The following is a 14484-nucleotide window of genomic DNA, read 5'->3' as shown; positions in this document are numbered from 1 at the left end:
ACCAAAATGAGAGCCCAAGTCACTTATTTATAACTTTTTGCCAACCAAATTCAAATTCAAATGCTCTCCATATGCACCCAAACCAAAGGCCATTCCATTTCATCCACATTTGGCATTGCATTTCATTTCATTTCCTTGCACAAGTTCGCCCAACTCACATTCACCCAAAATCGCCCTTTTTAATAAATATAAGTGTCATAAAATAAAGTGTAAAGTGGGCGTCCAACTATGATTTCCTAATAAAAAATATTACTAAGGCAATATACTTAGAAAATCGCCCCATTTGCCTTGAGTTATAATTTAATTATTAACACCATGACGACCCCCTTGAAGTCATATGCAAATTTTGCCCAAATAGACTTAGGATAAAATTAATATTTTCTCCCCTCCTAAGTCGTCCATCCATAAAATAATCAAATATTAATACCTCATGCCTAATGTATTAATATATTAAAAATACCTTCTCAAATATTGATTATTGCCAAATTGAGCCGGAGACTGAAGTGTTGGAAATCACCAAAACTGAATTGAGTTGGAGCTCTGAACTGAATTGCTAAAAATAGTCATCCGAGTTAATACAGGATCTTGCCAAAATAATATTGCCAGAAATAGCCAGTGAGCTGAGTTGTAGAATCCCTGCCAAAAATAGCACTTACTATACATAACATACTGCTAAAAATAGTAAGTGTTTCCAAAGTTATTTTTATCACATTCTAAGCAGTTGCCAAACATACTTAAAATAGTAAGTCTTGAAAAAGGTCCTCAGATTGGTTTGCATGTTATACCATTGCAGAGTTCTCAGAAAACCCAGAGAACTCAACTGCTTCTGGCTCCACTTACTAAATATAGTAAGTTGGTGAAAGTCCCTAACTTGCTATGCATATACCCTCATTGCGAAGCTTTCTGAAAACCCAGAAGGAATCCAGAATCCAAACTGACAAATTAGGGAGTTGGTAACTGGCTACTTGACTCAGCCTTCGAAATTGCAGAAACATCCTCCCAGAGGTAGGAAACCCTAATTTCTAAGCTTTAATATTTCAGACATTCAGATGACTTTCACTGGCTTGAGAAGACTAGCAGGGAGTTGGTAACTGGCTACTTGACTCATGGGTCATTGACCACCTGAGCCCCTCGCTGCCACTGCTTACCTCCTCCAGTGCTCCTCTCTAACTAGTGTTAGACATCATTCTAATAGCACTGTGTGTTTAGATCATATAATAAATGTATAATTCCTATATTCTAAACACATGTTGTACACAGTAGTCTTGGTTCAATTCTTAATATTTACAGTGGTGCAATTTCAATTCTAATAATTCGTTGTGATAAAAATGTAAACATTCCTTACCTTAGTTTTCCCGATGCTTATTTCCCAGCTTTCACGGCAATGTACTTTCTGTCTTTGTAATTGGTTTCATGTAATTTCTCTCCATAACCATCCTTTTGTAGACATGCCCCTTAATGGATATGAAATTGAAATTACCGCTGCTCTAACAATCATTTTATTCATCCAACATATTGATTATTATTTATTGCGTCTTCTCCTCATAATGTTCGCTGCATCTTCTAATCTCTTCTATTACTTCAGACGCTGCATATAATTCCTTATAGGAAATCGCTGTATTGTCTTTTTTTTCCTTCCTTATTGCTGATGTGAATGTCCAATCATTCTCCCCTAATGATTGTTTGAATGAATCCAATCTCCTTTTATATCTTGCAATACCGAAAGGAACGATTGCACTCCAACCGGCATGGCTTATACCTCTTCACAACTGACCAATGATATCGTTTGGTATTATCTTAATTATTACTAACTAATCGCAGGTGGTGATTCTTTGTATTTTAACTGGCTTTCGACTTAGTCTTTTATAGCCTCTTACATATTGCTTGGAACGTAAACACTTTAAAGAATCACTACCAAAGGTCATTATTACTATAATTGTATGGTTCGTATTTCACTTTTAGAGGAGTTTGGAAGGAGTTTATACTGTTGCAAGGGAGACCATTCTGACATGTGTCAGATCTGGTCTTCCAGAAAGATTGCCAAGTGATATGGTGGACACTTGAAATTAGCAGCAGCACTTCAGCTGGTGAATTGATAAATTTCTATTTGTGTTTTCTTGGGTCTTTCTATTATCTTCAGCCACCAGCCATTGAGAAGGGAGGAGCGGGACCCACAAGGACTTGGCAAAGGCTCCAAAGGTAAATATCAATTCAAGGATTAAAAACATAAATAATATTGTAAAATTTATATTATTATTTGATAACTATGAAATTAAAATTAACATTTAATAAATATATAATTTATATTAAATCTTGTTTATTATTATTATTAAAATTTGATTTAGTTCATTCTATTTATTTATTTGGTTATATATATATATATATTGTTATATTTTAATTGTATTATTATTTATTATTAAATTCTATTTTGGAGCAGGCATTATCATGTTTTGATTGTTTAGATGGGGACATCACAAATCTGCTCTTATCTTTCACATAGTTCTTCTTTAAAGTGTATCAACAAATCCGCTGAGGATCTTGCAGTAATTTTCTTTCAAAATCTGTTCTTAAACTTTGATATTCGTGCTCACAAGGTCTACCAAAGTCTGCTCTTTAAGTCTGAGATTGTCTGATGCAAAATCTGCAACAAATCTGCTCAACATCTTGCAGCAACTTTCCTTCAAAATTTTCTCCTAATCTTTTATACTTAGTGCTTACAAGGTCTGCAAAAGTCTGCTCATTAAGTCTAAGATAGTCTCTGCTCCAAAATCTGCAACAAATCTGCTCAAGATCTTGCAATAACTAACCCTCAAAATCTGCTAATACTTTATGTTTAGATCTGTTTTTAATTGGAATGATTATCACTTGAATCCATGATCGAATGATCTCCATAATTTCTTATTTATACCCTGTTGGTGTACGGTTTATCATTCACCAAACATTAGAATAAAATGTCAAGGACACTCTACCCTCTCTTGATCAAAATCACTACGTATGCCAAGATTGCACAAGAAAGACCACGCGGCGACTCCAATGTTTATATATGCGAACAAGCTACTTTGTGTTGGGTAGCTACCTTGCTTATGTATTGCTGAAATACAAGGGGGACTTACGTAGAATGGTTCACAAGTTTAGGACTTGACAAATTTGTCAATAAATGCTGTTTTCTTCTTTTTTTGTTTGTTTTGGAGTTTTTTATGACTTTAAAAAAAAGGATAAAATGGATAAGGGTTCAGGAGGTCTTTTCTACTCCTAAGAAACTTGAGAGACGGTATTGACTAGGTGAACTCAAAACACACTTTGCTTCACCACGCTTAGGACAACTACAAAGTGAGTGCAATCTTCTAGGGATGTGTTTATGATTTTCACGTCATGAATAATTACCATCAAATCGAACAATATTTATCCAAAGAGAAGTTAAGCATCCACAAAGTAAGCTCAGACTAACTTTACGCAATGAACAAAAATCATCTGTTCATCAAAAGTATGAGTGGAGATTCACCACAAATCAATACTTATCAGATCTCGCATTTCATTTAACAACTTAAAAGCAAATTCTAATCTATTGTGTTGAAGAAATTGTAAACCATGCCAATCATTCAGATAAAAGAGATTACAAGGCCCAGAAGTACACAAGCATTGTATTTTCCAAAATGACCTCTCGCAACAATTTATCAAAAACCTCACTCTCCAAATGATAGGAGGAAACCTTATATAGGCACACAAGTTTTGAACGATCGAGATCAAACAGTAATCAAGGGCCCAGATTGAAAGATCAAAACCCTAATTAGGGTTTCCCAAAACTCAACTAGTTTAGAGAAAAGAGATCAAGACAAGTGGCACAATTGCCATTTTTATTGAAGCGGGTGTCCAATTTCTTTTTGGAAGCTGCAAATTCAATGTATCTAGACACGAGCAACTGAACCTCCTACATGGTCACATGTGGCAAGCTGCTAATCTGGTAATCAATCATGTCCATGTCATCAGTACATGTGGCGAGAGTACTCTCCCAGTTAGCTCTTGTGCTAAAAAGTTCTCATAAATGAGCAAGAAGCTCGAGACTCTAGTGAGATCTTTGAGAATTAGCCCTATGAAAATAAAGAAATTTCCCTGAATCTTGGCCTTCAGATTCTCTGCACGTAAATGCTTCTCGCACACCTCATCCAAACTCAGCTGCCACAAGGAAAACCTTGTCCTGAATACCCCAGATGATCTTCTCTATTTCCACACACTTAGCTTCTGATTTCTTCAGAGATTCAACTCTGGTAGTCAAAGCAAAGTACCAAGTGTTGAAGTCATATATGTCACCAGGATGAATAACCTTTCCATCAATCAAATCTTGTTGGGGAAGCCCTCTAATGGTCTTCAAACATGGGATTATTTTGTTCTTAATGTCTTTAATATCTTCCCAAGCTTCAGATATATCCTGGATTTTGCTTAAGAGGGATGAGGTGGAGTCATATGCTGATACTAAATTCTCAACAAGTATATGAACACACTTTGAGGCATCAGAAGTCCATCTTTTGACTTCTCTGAAAGTGGTTCTCATATCCCCATAGTCTTTCATGGATTCCTGTGGAAGGGGCATGGGTGGAGTAACTAGGCTAGGACCTCCCGATTAATAGGGTTTGTTAAGTGCTGAACATACCTTTTCCACTACTCATTTTCAGCCTCTAGGTTCTTTCTCTTCTCAACTTCCTTATTTAACCTCTCGTTAAGGGTATTGCAGGAATCATCAAACTCCTGCACTTCTTGGATTTTCTTGGTCTTACCCAGGCTTATGGTAGTGATCTCATGTTCCTCAGGAGTGATATTGTCCCGAGCTTTATCTACTTTCGACATTGCTACTTGAACAGATCCGAATCCCGTACTATCCCTTTGGATCAAAAAAAACTTCTTGGCTAGCTTAGATAGTCTCTTTTCATCTGGTTTATTCAACTCAACATTATCTTCCTGGTGAACTTCTTCAGGAACCTTGGTTTTCATCCTCTCAACCAATCAGGGATGGTTGATTGTTCCATGTTGCTATCATCAAAATTATCTTCAACTCCTTTCGTTGCAAAGATTATGCCATCTAGGAACTCTTCTTCAGGTTCAGGGTTCTCTACTTGTACAACTTTTGTGGGAATGGGCTCCTAAATTGGTTCCTCAATGATGGGAGGGGGAACTTCCATCTCATTGCCTCCCATTTCACTATCTTGTTCATTAATCAAAATTTTGTTTGGAGCAGTTGATGAAGCACTGATAGTTGAATGGCTTTCATTGGACTTCCGCTGTTTGCTCACATCCTCTTCTCCAACAACTTTCTTTCCCTTTGCTCTTATTGAATTTTCAGTGGGCTCCTTCCTCTTCCTTGATCCAACACTTTCTGGATTCCTTGGATTGCTAGATGTCATACCGTGATTAGAAGACCTGGATTCACCAGTTCCCATGAGATCATAAGTGAAGGCGATATTCCTTGCCTTGAGCTCCTTTGTCTTCTGAGCTGCCCATTATTTAGAGTATTCAGTTACGGGCCTCATTAGATCACCCAAATTAGATCTCTCAGAATCTGTCCAGTCAACCAAGGCAAGAGGCTCGTTTTTCAAGTTGGCATAGTGTGGTTGCTCGTATTCATTTTCTTCCTCATGTTGATCTGCCACTCGGAAGATTTCAGATGGCCTGATCAAATTCAATGGGATTCTAGACCAGAATCTCTTCCTTATTTCAAAGTTATCAGCAGCGTTGGTCCAATAATCATCAAGGTCTGGCATATGCTCAAATTTCACTCCATCAACCATTACCATTTGATTAAAAGGATCAAAATGACTCCTTGCTTGGTACCGTAGGAATGGGTACCATTGAATCTCTTTGTCGGCATGTGTGGCAGCCTGGGATGATGGACAAGATTCTAATCCTTTTCCAACATTAAGAGGAAAAGACGCTCCTGTCTTTTGCTTTCCTCTCTGCCCAATTATGAAAGTCTCCAATTGCCTTATTACCTCAAGTAAAACCATCTTGTTTGTGGGAAACATGGGCAGCTTGTATGGGGATCCGACGAATCCTTGAATTCGCAAATATGTGAACTTGGAGAATTGGATATACCAATATCCAAATCTGCTAATCAAATCCTTTGACTCCTGAGAGAGTCGTTGATAAAGGCCTCCCTGAAGGGTTCTTGTGATATGCATAAGGAATGCGTCATTGACTCTCTTAAAATGAAATTTCTCCTCTAGGTGCAACTGTGGGTAGCAGTCATAAACAATGAACTGGTTCTCCTTGTTTCCCACTGCTCCTCTACACACTAGGCCTTTGTATCTATATGTTCTGGTGAAGGAATAAATCAAGTAGGAACTCATGTAAAATGTTCTATTCTTCTCTAGGTTCTTAAGTTGATAATCCAAGTTATCATTGATGATCCTAGCCTAGTTGATCATCTTCATGCCAGCTGTAACTTCATGGATAAAGTAGTACATCCATGGCTCGAATGAAGCACCTTGCTAGCTACCCATAACTCTGTTCAACAAGACAATAAGGTCGCCGTAATCCTCCTTAAAATAGGGTCTGAGAAGGGTCTTAGGCATCTTTGACACACTCTTCCTTGGCTTCTCCAACCATGAGAGGTTGATGTTAGCTTCATACTCTTCTGTGTTGTCTTCATATAGTTTGGTTACCTCCTCTTTGGTCATATAGACTGTGTTGTGGTATTCGGGAATACAGAAGGTCTCTCTTATTGCCAGTTCTATATTGGCGAGCACTCTACCATCAAGGGTTACAATCTCTGTATCCATAGGGTTGTAGTGTTTGGAACACTCAACGATCAGCTCATTACACTGGATTGTCGGAAGGAAACCAACAGCCTACACAATTCCATTTCTCATCATTCTCCGAGCAATCGGAGTGGGTAGTTGTGTGTCTGTGCCATGCATTCTCTTCTTGAACTCACGAAGATTGATGTGTCGAAGGTTGGTGTCTCCAACCTGCTTCCACTTCGAGTTCATCTTGGATTCCGGAGGGGAATCCTTGCCTACCTGAAACTTCATTTTAACTTTTCGTGATGATGTGGCTCCGGAGGTCATCCAAATCTGCAAAAATTAAACAAGATTAAATTAAAACCTTCATTTTGGGTGTGAATTTGGAAGTTTTAGCAGCTAAATAGACTTTGATTTTTCACTTAGCATTTTAAAGGGGTTTTCAACACTCAGATGTTCTTGAAAAACCTTAGGAAAACCTTGAAATACAACCAAATTTAGGAACCTTGGGTCTGATTTTGATCAAAATCAGATCTGAGAATGAGAAACTAAGTCCAAAACTTGACTAAGTATACATCTATATCTAGTTCAAGGGACAAAAAATAAGAAAGAATGGAAGGAATTTGTAGAAGATTAGTTCTTTTTCTTGAAAAATCTTGAAAAATCAGGTTAGGAAACCTTATAATCTGCCCTTGAAAACAAATTTCACCTTCAGAAAAGATAAGAAAGAAGGAAAAATGCTGTTTGTGATGAAAACAAAATCAGAGGATGCACTTCGAAATGTTGCGAAAATATTCCTCAAATTGTCAAAATCTTCTTCCAAACTGTGTTTGAACCTTCAAAATCTTGATGAAAACCTTCAAACCTGCATAAAACCCTTTAAGAACTTCACAATTTTCTCTCCTAAGTTCAAACTTCTTGTGAATGAATGAGAGAATGAAATGCTCTTTGTATAAAAACCTCATGAAGTTTGAACTTCCAAGTTAGAAACACATAAATTCTTTCCCGATTTATTCCTAATTGCTCTTTAGTCTTTTGAGTTCCAAAATAAAGTTTCTATTTTGATTTTAGTTGAGTTGGAATCCTTTGGGCAGGTTCGGACTGTGAGTTTCAGTCCAAAAGAAAGTTTCTATTTTGATTCCAATTTCATGGATCGAACTTAGTCTTCAATCTTTCAATTTTAAAAACTTTCTAAAATCGATCCTTAGTTCAAACTTGGATAAAATATCTTGTTGACAGCCTTTAGAATATTCTTTCAGTCCCAATCTAGCAAGTTTCTTAAGTTCATGAAGGCTGACTCAAGGAGGTTCTTGCCTTTGTATCTAGGCAAACGCATGAAGTGGTCAAGCATGATGCCTAACAATTCGTAGCTTCACTAGTACAACGGTATGATGAGCTTCTAGTGAAGAAAGACAAGCTAGAAGAGGAGAATAGGTAACTTGTGGCAGTTGTTCATAAAATCAGAAAACCTGCCGGTGAAGGGAGTAATCCTTCAAGTTCATCCGGTTCACAAGAATCAATTCAGGGAGTTGTTAGAGTTGCTCAAAAGGTACAAGCATTGGAATCTTGGGTAGAGCAGCTTCATGATTTATGTGCACAAGTTTTGAGGGAGGTTTTCCAAATGATGGTCAAATTGAAGACCATTGAAGAACAATTGAACCAAGTTTCTGATACTTTCAAACAAAACTTGGAAAAGGTGGAGGATAGTTTGGTAACTTGGCTCAAAATCCCTCAACAAAAATTGAGTGTTCTTCTAGAACATCAGGTTATTCCTTTGAGAGTTGTGTATCTAGAATATCAAGAGCTCTTGGAGAACAAAGCCCTTGTTCTCAAGTCACTTGTTGAAGACATTGATGATATCATGAGACTGCAATTGGAAGTATTTCAGGATATTGTTTCTCGTTGTGAGAAAGATTTTTGCAATATCATGGATTACAATGGGGAGTTATTATCAGAAGAAAAGGTTCTCTCAGATCTACAGTCGAAAATTCATCATGAGTGGAAGAGTGAACTATTTTCAGTTACATCTATTCAAGCCTTGGTTGCCTATCAAGTCTCCTTGCAGGAAATTCAATCTTCCTTTGTGAAGAATAATGCCACAATCCTTCGTTGTAGCGATGTTATTGTGAAAACCATGATCGTGGCAAAGAATACCCATGAAAAGAATCCTGATGAGATGCAAATGATCATCCAGAAGTTCGAAGGATTCATGTCTTCACATGCTACAACCTAAGTGTTTTTCAACACTTAGTTGCATTTTTTAGAATTTTAATCTCTTAGTTGTAGTTTCTCTTTTGACATGTTTACTTCTAAAAACATTTTGTAAATTGCAGGTTAAGTCATTACTTGCGCTTTTGTAATTACAAGTAGACGAGTTACAAGTCAATTTAGAATAGGACTTGTGACTTTGAATAAGTCATAGTTAGTTATTGAATAAGTCTTGGTGGTTGAGAGAATTTCTCAAGTTAGTTAGGATCCTCCCACTTTTTTCTTAAGACTCCTCTCGTATAAATACTGGAGGGGGTCTATTGTAATTTTTATCTTTTAGAAAGCAAGCAAAAACTCTGCCAAATTTGTAGCAAAGAAGTCTTTGAGCTTTTATGTGTAAATTGAAGAATTGAAAGGAATAGAAGAAGATTGCTCAAGTTTTGAGTCTTTGTGCTACATTCTTGAGTTTGTGTTCCATATTATCTTTCTTACAAGTGTTTCTTAGAGAGCATAATCGAATTTGATTTGCAGTCTTTGTGCTGCAAGTATTGGAGGTTAATATAAAATAGAGTAAAGATTCTTCTAGGAAGAGCTGTAAGACTTTGTGCTTACACTTGTTCTTGAAAGAAATTAGAAAAAGATTTTGTGATAAGAAATAGATGTGAGTCTTTGAGCTCATACTAGCTCTTACTGTTTTGTGTAGAAGGGAATAAGATATTTCAGACTTTGTGCTGCTATAATTTGTTCTTGATATCATTAGCATAGAAAAGGGTAGATATGACTTCACATATTTAAGACTTTGAGCTTGACATTGCTGTCCCGTCCTGAAGGAAGTGACGTAAGTCTTTGAGCTTTCAGGAAACTTCATTTCCTTTCTCTCATTTCATTTCAAAAAGTTGTTACTACTGTTTTACGTTAAATTGCTATCAGTTTTCTATGGAGAGAAAAGGATATTGGCTTTTTTGAAAAAAGAAGAAAGATTGCTGTTCCATTCTATTTTAGTTTAGTATTAGCTAGATAGGGGAGCCTTCCCTTAATTAGGAGAGTTTTACTCACACATTGTGGTTGAAGCCACAATTTTGTATATCTCCCCAAATGTACAAAATTTTCAGCCAACAGGGATCTATTGTAATTTTAATCTTTTGGCAATGCAACAAAATTCTGCTAGTTTGTATGTACACTAAGAATTTGAGCTTAGATGTAAATGAAACTGCTTTCAATAAAAGAGGCAAGTTGTGTTGAGATTTTGTGCCAATTCAAGTTGTAATGTGATGACATTTTCTGGAGTTGATTGTGATTTTTGTTCTATTGTTCAAGAGGGATTTAAATTCAATCTTGCAGACTTTGAGCTGCTAATTGTATTTAGAGTTATGTGTTTGGTTTTCAAACTTGGTCTTGCAGACTTTGAGCTACTTCTATTTTTAAGACTTGTGCATGAAAGGTGAAATGCATCATATAGATAGACTTTGAGCTGCTGTGTTGTAAATTGTTATCATTTTGAGAAGGTTTATAGGACAGTAGAAGTGCTGAAGACTTTTTGCTTTCATTTCTGTTTTCCCATCCCAGGGAAGTGACGAAGGTTTTTGTGCTTTCATGGAAACTTTGCTTCCCTTTATGTTCCAAAAATCCTACAAAAAAGTTTCATTTCTGTATTTGCTGTTATTTATTTCCAATTGCTATTACTTTTCTGTGAAGAGATAATAGTATAGTTTTTCTTGAAAGAAAAAGAAAGACTGCTGTCCCACCCATATTATATTAGTTTAGTTTGTAGATAGGGGGAGCCTTCCCTAAATTAGGAGAGTATCATACTCACACATTGTGGCTGAAACATCAATTTTGCAAATCCCCCAAGTGTACAAAATTTTTAACCAACATGATGGCCTTCTAATCCCCTTGTTAATGGGGCCAGGAAGGTTGATCTTCCTGTTGATCCTAGAGAGAATGTGGTTTGGAGTGCCCTTGAGGAGGGTTGGGTCAAGATCAATTTTTGATGGGGCATTGAGAGGTAACCTTGGAGATAGTGGGGCCGGGTGCATCGTGCGAGACCATTATAGGAACATTCTTGTGGAAAAATCGAAATATCTAGGGGTGGCCACGAACAATGCGGCAAAATTCAAAGCTGCTCTTATGGGATTGCAGATGGCAAAGGAGCTAAATGTGAGGCATCTTCATCTTGAGGGAGACTCACTTATAACAATCAATGCAATTCAACAATGCACCATGCCCAATTGGAAGCTTGATCGATGCTTGAAGCCAATTCAAAATCTAATTCAAACATTTGATGAGTTCAAGCTGACTCATGTCTATAGAGAGGGCAATGGGAAAGCAGATGAGCTAGCTAAGATTGACACAGTGGATGCATATCCTGTGCATGGCACATGACATCACCACGTGGATTCCATGTAGGATGGTGCCACCCTTGGACAATTTTGGCGACGGGTTTCCTTGGCATGATGTCTGCCATTACATCTCATTTATGGCAGAATAATAATGAAATATTGTTAAAACAAGATTGTAAGGATGATGGGACAGATTTGGCCATCCTTTGTATAATCCTTAGCAAGTGACTATGCAGTCCAAGGACACTTGGCAAGACTGTTGGAATGCTTGAGCAACGAAGGCATTAACTAATTGACAGAGACGAGATGCTTTAATGATCCTTTCCTTCGGGGGTGGAGATTTAATCATGACACTTTTATCCTTTAAAATGGAAAGAAATTGTTGATGGTTTTCTTCTCGTCCTACCTTCCTCACATATTTATATATGGTTATTGGCACATTTGGCGAAGTTGGTGGCGACACCCATGGATACCCCTATCAAGCTAATTTCGGATAAAAGGCAAATGCCCTTTCTTGAAGAAGTCAAGGATAAACGGCTCAAGACAGTGTCCATGATGTGAGGAAGGTTTTGGGACGGGGGGGGGGAGGGGGGGGATTCATATTCATCACCCACTGCTACTGGGTGAACATGAACATCACTGCCATGTTCTTGGTGGTCACATTGATGATGGGTGAGTCCAAAGTGGGTGTGAAGCAGTTGTGTCAGAAGATCTTCAAGGAGTCCTTCTCGGGGAAATTGGACTTAGTGGTGGCGAATGTGGATGAGGAGATGCGAGTCCCTAACCTATAGGACTACTTCATGGTTCGGCGCCAAGGTAGGGAGGCTCCCAAGTTACCAGTGCTCTCCTTTCTAGACCCAATGGTTTTTGAGAGCCGAAAGTCCATCATCTCAAGGAATATCACCTTTTTGATGAAACTGCTAGGGTTGATGTTGAATGAGCGTAGCGACTTGATCAAGGACTACAAGCATGAGGAAGGTTTGCTAAGTGATAGTGAGGATGAGGAGGATGAGTTCAGGCCGCTCATCATTGAAGAGGTTCCAAACATAGCCATGGCTGAGGTGCTTGGTCTGAGCCATAGAGCTGGCGGTATGGCACAAGGAAGAGTGTATGTGGATAGGTCTCTGATAGGGGAGTAAATATATCAGTTGCAGAGTAGTTCTTCAGTCTGGTTTTGTCATTCTTTGTCTAAACGTTAATATGTGATCTAAGTGGATAACACATTGGATTTTGAAACGTTGATAGCACCATTTTGTCTGTTTGGTACTTAAGTTTCTGTCTTGTCTTCTCCCAATATGGGTGGGTCGGCTGCTTGTTCTGCAGACATTGTAATATTTTGCCTTGATTATATAATGGGAGCTGCCCCAAATGCAGCCTTTAATTTACCACAAAAAAACAAAACCTAATCCAAATTTCATATGTAGTCAACATAATTTGTTATGTCTACCATATTATTGAATGCTATTGAAATGTTTGTGATGTGTGCTGAGATAGATCAAATTGCTTTAAATGAGTTTGCAAGCTTTGTATTGCAAGTTTACTCGAAGTTAGAGATTGTTTTGTTTGGGCTTTGTATAACCCTTCAATTTAATTTACGAAAGCATTCGTTTCTTTGTGTTCAATCAATACAATACTTGTGTACTTGTATGATTTAGTCATTTATTTTATCTGAATAGTGCAAGCATGTAGTTGTAGAATATATTTTATTCAAAAAGCATAAAAAAATAAGAGGAGGGCCTAAATTTGATGGTCAATGTTGCCTATCAACTATCAAGCCAATTTTTTGTGATGGTTATCCATTTAGAGTTGCCTTTCAAATCTGAAAATGAATTTTATTTTAATGGAGTATGTAATATCCCCACTTTGAAATAGAATTGAATGGTAAATATTTATAATAAAAATAAAATTTAAAAGAATAAAAGTAAATTAAAATGAAAATATAAAAAAATATAATTAAATAAAATTAAAAATTTAATAGGTTAATGAATGGACAAAAGGCATGAAATGATAAGTTGTGCCTCTCCCAAATGTGAGGTATAAAAGGGAGAAGAGAGCCTCAAGAAGTGCAGACTTGATTGTGAAAGGTTGTGTACCTTTCAAAGGGCAGAAATAATGAAGAGTTGCACTCTTTCAAAGAGTGCTAATGGTGAAAGAGTGTGTCTCTTGCCAAAAGGCATACATGATGAAGAGGTGTGACCTCTCCCTCACATTGAGAGATATAAAGGAAAGGAATCAAATCATCCAGTAACATCACCATCAATAAGTTACAGGCAGTAACATTTTTGTTCTTGGTGGTATGCATAGGAATGTGCTTAATATATATGTTTAATACAAAACCTAATAATGTTCATACTGTTAGAGTTTGAATATATTCACATTTTATTATGAGCAACCGATAATGATTGCAATTAAGGGTATCGCTGCCTTAAGGAAGAACAATCAGATTGAAGAATGATTAGTTAAATTAGTGATAGGATCCTTAAACAAACAACCAATAATGATTGACATGACAAAACGATAACAATAAAGGAGATTATCAAGGCTGCCAGCAGGGATAAGGAAACAGGAGCAAGCAGTGACAGGGACGTATTTGGTACTTTCTGATCTAATATTAAAATATGATAAAATAGCATCTTCCATATCATAATCATATTTGTATATCACTGAATCTGAACTGCTGAATGTAATGTTAATTAAATTGATGGCAATAATAACATAAAAATGAAGAAGCAATTTAAAGACAATTTCACATAATATCACTGTTTTAACACAATTTATATTTACATCTCTGTCAATGAACCCAAGGATGAATGAGGCAACCAAATTCAGTTTGCATAATTTGTTACCATATTGTAAGGGAATAATGGCAGATAATGATTTGTGCAAATTAATACTAACTGGAAGCATTAACGACTATAATGCAATGGGATTTGTGACAACTATGATTATCATAATAGAATTAAATAATGAATATAATTGATATAACATAAATGATTCATTACATATGAGGGACCCTCTCTCAAGTATGCCACTCCATAGTGGATGCCTAACCCCTGCCACGTGGAGCCAAGGGGGATGTAGCATCTGCTCTTGGGCTTAAGAGTGGAGGTGGTTGAGATAAGGGGGAATGGCGATAGGACACCTCACAGGGAACACTGCTCCATGATGGTTGCTTAACACCTACCACATGAAGCCAAGAGGGATGT

General features: G+C 37.1%; 1 protein-coding gene across 1 annotated transcript in view; it reads left to right on the top strand.

Annotated features, from left to right (window-relative positions):
* LOC131031584 (uncharacterized) overlaps nt 1–14484 on the top strand; it is a 107831-nt gene that overhangs the window by 51856 nt on the left and 41491 nt on the right. The window lies entirely within an intron of this gene.

This window comes from Cryptomeria japonica, chromosome 2 (genome assembly GCF_030272615.1).
Source record: "Cryptomeria japonica chromosome 2, Sugi_1.0, whole genome shotgun sequence".
In the NCBI taxonomy this organism is placed as follows: Eukaryota; Viridiplantae; Streptophyta; class Pinopsida; order Cupressales; family Cupressaceae; genus Cryptomeria; species Cryptomeria japonica.
This window is presented reverse-complemented; position numbering and strand designations above follow the sequence as displayed.